The sequence below is a fragment of the Hibiscus syriacus genome, unplaced genomic scaffold (assembly GCF_006381635.1).
Source record: "Hibiscus syriacus cultivar Baekdansim isolate YM2019G1 unplaced genomic scaffold, ASM638163v2 tig00017725_pilon, whole genome shotgun sequence".
NCBI classification, from domain to species: Eukaryota; Viridiplantae; Streptophyta; class Magnoliopsida; order Malvales; family Malvaceae; genus Hibiscus; species Hibiscus syriacus.
Window position 1 is genome coordinate 90,372 of NW_024062414.1, and position 6,429 is coordinate 96,800.

General features: G+C 34.7%; 1 long non-coding RNA gene across 1 annotated transcript; it reads right to left on the reverse strand.

Moving 5' to 3' along the window:
• Positions 1 to 292: 292 nt before the first annotated feature.
• LOC120208827 lies at positions 293 to 3,234 on the reverse strand. Its single transcript, XR_005524345.1, has 3 exons — positions 2,758 to 3,234; positions 2,509 to 2,614; positions 293 to 846 (listed from the first exon to the last, which is right to left on the reverse strand). It is a non-coding gene; the product is annotated as an uncharacterized LOC120208827 (long non-coding RNA).
• Positions 3,235 to 6,429: the final 3,195 nt, after the last annotated feature.

Here is a 6,429-nt window from a genome sequence, read left to right on the forward strand (position 1 = left end):
AGCAGAAAAAATAAAATTAAGATTGGGACCCGCAGTTGGAGGAATCTGGGAGTAATAAAAAAAAGTGTTTAGTGGAACCTTATAAACAATATCCAATCACGTGCTTCCACTTGTAACTCCGTCGGCGGCTGTTGTTATCTTTACCATCGCCTGTGTCAACTTGGGAGGAGAATAAAAAGGATCATTTTTAAGGAGGGAGGTTCCGAATCAGGATCATTATTAGCCAAACTACATAGAATTTATTGATAATAGTAGTATTTTATCTCTTTGGAATTTTAAATACAATGTCGTTTTTGCGGCGGCGGAGGAAAGGAACGGATTCGTCAATGTCCTCGAACTTTGTAGGATCTAGAATCGAAGACGAGGACGAGAAGAAAGGATTGTTCTCAAGTCCCAGGAAAGAGAGGAATACTTCTCAGAAATGGTCGTGCTGAAGCATTAGATCTGAGTTCGTAAGGCATTAATCTAATAACTGAAGCATTAGGGAATGGAAATACAAGTGAATAAGAATACTTACATACGCTGCAGTGTGGCATGGTATAGCATGCTCCCAATGGCAAGTATCATGTTAGAAATATGAAGGACACTAAATCTCATCTCAAATCATTGTCTTAATGCATTTATAAGGCCAATGAGCGCCAGAAAAATGCCTGGAACAATGGAAATTGTATTGAAGAACTCTGCAATGTAAGATGAGTAAACATAGTTTTTCTCACACCACTCAGCTGCGGTGACAGGACCCCAGAAGCTTGACAATCCACCTTCCATTCTATACTGAATATACCGAAAGTCTATAATTCTTCAACCGAGGCACCTTTCACTGTAATGTTGTAAATGCCAAAAAACCTGAAATATAAATCCATAAGAGTTAGGGTTATATGATCAATAAAGCATGATAATAATTAAACAAAAAGTACCGTCTTTAGCCTAGTACTCTTCTATCAGGAAGAGGAAAATAAGAAGGCTAACTGAAAAAAATAAATGCCAAAACACATCAAACTAGCACAAGTACACCAATTCAGATACACGTACTACTAGGCCAAATTAAAAAGCGCTATAGGGCATAGAAAAGAAAGAAAAAAAAATGGATTGGAAAAAGAATCAAGAATTGATGTTCTAGCATTAGCTCATAAAGTGTTCTCACCAGTTGAAATAAACACACTACTAGGCCAAATTAAAAGAGCGATAGGGCATAGAATGGAAGGGAAAAAAACTAGAATAGAAAAGAATCAAGAATTGATGTCCTAGCATTAGTTCATAAAGTGTTCTCACAGAACTCTCAATATAAGGAAAATTCTTTTCAACATCAGCTTAGGCAGAATTCCGCATTACTAAACTTGCAAAATTCTTTGTGGCAGTTGTATTAGGATCCCTGCATCTATCTGATGCAAACGTTATGTTATTCTTGCCGTCGATACCATTTTGCACCCATTCAATGGCAATCTATTCCATTTTTAGATCACCATCACAGACTAGGCATCGAAAGACAGGTATAAATCTAGATAACAAGTCAATAACAGAGAAACCCACAATTACTACCTAAAATGCATGGAAGACCTGATTGTTACATTGTGAGTTTCAATAAGGAATCTTTTAAGCTCAGTTTCTAGTTGTTCCATATATATTTCGTTCATCTCTAGGCAGGAAGAGACAACTTCAAAACAGTTCTCTAAATAAAAATTCAACTAAAAGCAAGTGCTTATTTATTCTCCTATCCTATTCCTAATCAAACTTGACAATCATTCTACTTCTAATCCTTCCTGACATCGGCACCTAAAGGAATAGTTATACCACATTGCAAAAATCTAATAGCACATCCCATACAATCCGAACAGTTTATCTCATAATTAGACCTGTATCTGCCTGCAACAGCACCAATATTATCAAATTTTAGTAAAAGTTTGATACTACAGTAGCAATTTCAACTGCATATTACTCTCTCTATTTGGACCTTTCTATTAAAAAAATTTAGCTCGAAGAAGGAATTAAATCTTCCTTAAATAAGGAAAAATACTTCTCTTCTCTTTGACTAACGAATAATTCAGCCAATGAAATACCGAAATCCCATTTTCATAACCTTAAAACAATCTTATTAAATTAAGCACTTCAAAATTCCATCCATCTTTAACCAAAACCTTCACTCTAAGTTCCTTCATAACTTGAGAACAGCCTTAGCTGACTGAAGTCTCTCATATCCAAAAATCCAAACTTATCCTCAGGAAATATACCCTGCAATTATAACAATTAAATCCCCTATTCAAACGCCATGGCATCTTTCTTTTATTTTTTTAATAAAAAAATAAATGCCATATCCATAAATCACAATGTATTACTATCTAAACCTCTAAACCCAAATAAACATTCCTTAATTTAAGATAATCTAATAAGACCCATTCCAGATTTATAGGACACCTCACCCTTCATATGCTCCTCCGTAACATGTGTTTATCAACAGACATTGATAGAAGCTTATACCACTAAAAAAACAAGAACAAACAAAACCCAAACCTGGAATATTGAAGAGACCGATAAAAATATTGGCAAATCTTCTCAAGAATCACAGCACTTATCTCCGGAAAAGTCACTTCCCCATGCTCCGCCTCCGCAAAGCCACCTTCATCATCACCAACCAAAAGGAAAACAAGTTAAAATTAGAGCTTTCCAAGTAAGAACCCAGAAAACCAAATGCCGAAAACGATCACACAAGAAGAAATGAAAGAAAAAACAAAATCAGAACTGGAGAAGTAAGCATGTTACGGATGGTTTGAGAAACCATGGAAGCTTCCTTGTCGATAACAAATTCCATCCCTTCAGCGCTGATGAATTTCACTGTGTCCTCTTTTCTTCATATTTTCTTTGAGATAGCGAAAGAGTTCCGTTGGTATGGGAAGAGGAGGAATACCCACTCCGTGGGATTAATCCCTTGTTTGATGTGCAAAGCTATAGCAGAAACACCACATGACCCGCGAAGAAGAAGAAGAAGAGAAACTGCGAAACCAACAAAAATCGGATCTCCTGAAAAATCGAGAAGATGAGTATGGTATAGAAGAAAAGGAGGAATACCAAGATAAGGAAATGGTTAAAGGAGTCGAAGAATTGGAAGAAGGAACGGTGTGAAGTTGATGGGAAATAAGAGTTGGGGATTGGAGAGTGGAAGAGAAAGGGAATACTGCACTGGAATTACGGTTCTTCTGCGTTAGTTTTCCATGTGAAGAGAAAATCCCACATCCCTTATAAAAGGAGAAAGAGAATGGTTTATAAACTAAAAAGCCAATAATATATAATATAGGCCTTTGGGCCATGTTTTGTGGCAGCAGCAAGTTTGGGTGGGCTTGGGGCTGCTCTAAAATCTTTTAAGTGCGCAGAAAGATAATAAGGGTGGTGGGCGGGCTTTTTGGTTCAGGCTTACTGTTCGGGGTTCGGGATTTAGGTTTTAAGGTTGAGGGTTTTTTGATTTATTTTTTTTCAAAATTATCTCTTTTATTTATGAATAAAATTTAATATTTTAATCGATTATCTATGAATTCAGTTTGATTAATTTCATTTCTTCTTTTTCATTTTGATTTTAAAGTTATTTTGAAAAAAAAAATTAATACAAAAACTTTAATATATGATTTTAAATATTATTTAATAAAAAATATTTTTTCAAAAATATTTTAATATTTTTTTGTCGACGACGAATCGACGTTTTATACCTCACAAACCCTTGGATGAAAATTGTGATCCCACACGATTCCGACGGTCAATCGGTGGTAACTACGACAACACATGATTGAGAATGTGACAAGGACTATATCGGTGGCGATAGACTAAGATTAGGATTTGGGGTTTTTAGAGATCTGGGGCTTTTTTATAATTTAAGAGAAATTATGATTTTTTTATAAATATGTTAATATTTTTTAAAAATAAATTTCAAAATTATTAGATTGTGACATGTGTCACTTGACAGAAGAAATAAACGTCGTTCACTGCCCGAGCACCTAAAGTGGTAACGTTGGACACCGGGAGCATTCAAAAAATAGTTTAGACACATTTTATAAAAATATTATAGTTTGGACACTTATTTTGTAATAAACCTTATTCATTTCTCAACAAAATACAAAATCTGAAGAAAAAAAACAGTATAAAACAACAAAACTAAACACATTAAGCCACAGGCACCATGCAACTCGAGAAACAAGAAGCACAGCAGGGATAAAGGAGTGTTTTATACATATACATATACGTGTATACATACATGTGTCATACTGTATACGGTTGTAGTTATATTACATAAAATAATTTTTAAAGGAGTGTTTTGTAATTTATAATACATGAAATAAACCCATAATTTATATTATCACTATATCATTCTATTGAATTTTAGAATTTAGAGAATAAATAAATAAGATTAATTTAATTATAATATGTGAATTAAACCCACGATTTATTCATGATAAAGAAACTAATAAAGATTTAGACCAATAATTTGTTTCGTTACAATTATTGATCCTAATGCATTGATAAACAAATGAATAGTTTAATAATTCTCATGAAACTCGTGCCTTGGTGGTGTTGAGGGTAGTTTCAATCAAACATCGTTGTGTACATGATATACATATATTAAGAGATATATTTAAATTTATAAAATTTTAAGAGTCGAAAATAATTTTTTAATAAAAAATAAATAAAATCTAAAATATACGATAATTTTAAAATTTAAAAGATGATCGCCTCATCTACATCGTCTAAGTCCGTCCCTAATTGCGTATTAATATTATCAAAATCTCTGTAATAAAATTTTTTAATTTTATAAACAATTTGTCAATCGGTCAAAGGAGGGACAACAACGAAAGTTGAAAATATTTGTACTAATTCATGTTTATCTACAAACCAGCATCATTCCAAATTCGCCTCTTCACGAGCTGGAAAACAAATCACCATTAACAAATCACCGTTGAAATCCACCGGTTTGTGTCGCCACCTTCACACCGCCGTCCGATCGTCTGACATCTGTGGGATCAATCGTCAATCAAGCGGCTCCCGATACCGCTAGCAGAAAAAATAAAATTAAGATTGGGACCCGCAGTTGGAGGAATCTGGGAGTAATAAAAAAAAGTGTTTAGTGGAACCTTATAAACAATATCCAATCACGTGCTTCCACTTGTAACTCCGTCGGTGACTGTTGTTATCTTTACCATCGCCGGTGTCAACTTGGGAGGAGAATAAAAAGGATCATTTTTTAAGGAGGGAGGTTCCAAATCAGGATCATTATTAGCCAAACTACATAGAATTTATTGATAATAGTAGTATTTTATCTCTTTGGAATTTTAAATACAATGTCGTTTTTGCGGCGGCGGAGGAAAGGAACGGATTCGTCAATGTCCTCGAACTTTGTAGGATCCAGAATCGAAGACGAGGACGAGAAGAAAGGATTGTTCTCGAGTCCCAGGAAAGAAAGGAATACTTCTCAGAAATGGTCGTGCTGGGACAATTGTTGCTGGTTCATTGGTTTTGTGTGTTCAATGTGGTGGCTCTTGTTATTGTTGTACAACACAATGCCCGCTTCGATCCCTCAATACGTGACGGAGGAGATAAATGGGCCGTTGACCGACCCACCAGGTGTTAAGTTGAGGAAAGAGGGCTTGACGGTGAATCATCCCGTGGTGTTTGTCCCTGGGATTGTGACCGGTGGGCTCGAGCTATGGGAAGGTCACCAGTGTGCTGAAGGCTTGTTTAGGAAACGTCTTTGGGGTGGAACCTTTGGGGAATTGTATAAAAGGTACCATTAACTTTTGTCCCTTTTTTTTTCCTTTTGTTTTCCCTTTCTGAGTTCTACATAAAAGGTATCATTGGCCTTGGGAAGGCCACCAGTGTTCTTTTATGATCTTGACTTAGGTTGGAAGTTATTAGAGAAAGTTCTTTAAAGCTTACTGATTTGCACAAGAAAATATTGCTTAATTGATTTCTATAGTTGAAGCCTTCTAATTATTGCAAATGCTTTTTCCTTTTGTTTTATGTTTGATTATGGGGCATTGGAAATACATATATGGATAAATAATTTATTTTAAGTTCAAAATATACAATCCACATACAAAAATAATTTATTTAAAGTTAGTTTGAAGGGATAAATATTTGGATATATATATATATATAATTAAAGTTTATTTTTAAAAGTTCATTTGAATTGTACGTGTCTTGTAGGAACATGTTGGGCCCAATGCCACCATCATTCCGTTTTCTTGTTTCCTCCTCGACTTATGGGTTCACCATCTTCTCGTAACAATTTAGACTACATAATGTTTTACAGTTAAATCTGTTAACAAAATGTATATAAAAAAACATATACCTAGATCGACCCAGATGAAAACACGTAAGAAAATCTTTCATAAACCTATTATTTAGTGTACGTATGTTTCCAGCCCTTCCCGTAGTGAACATACATAATCG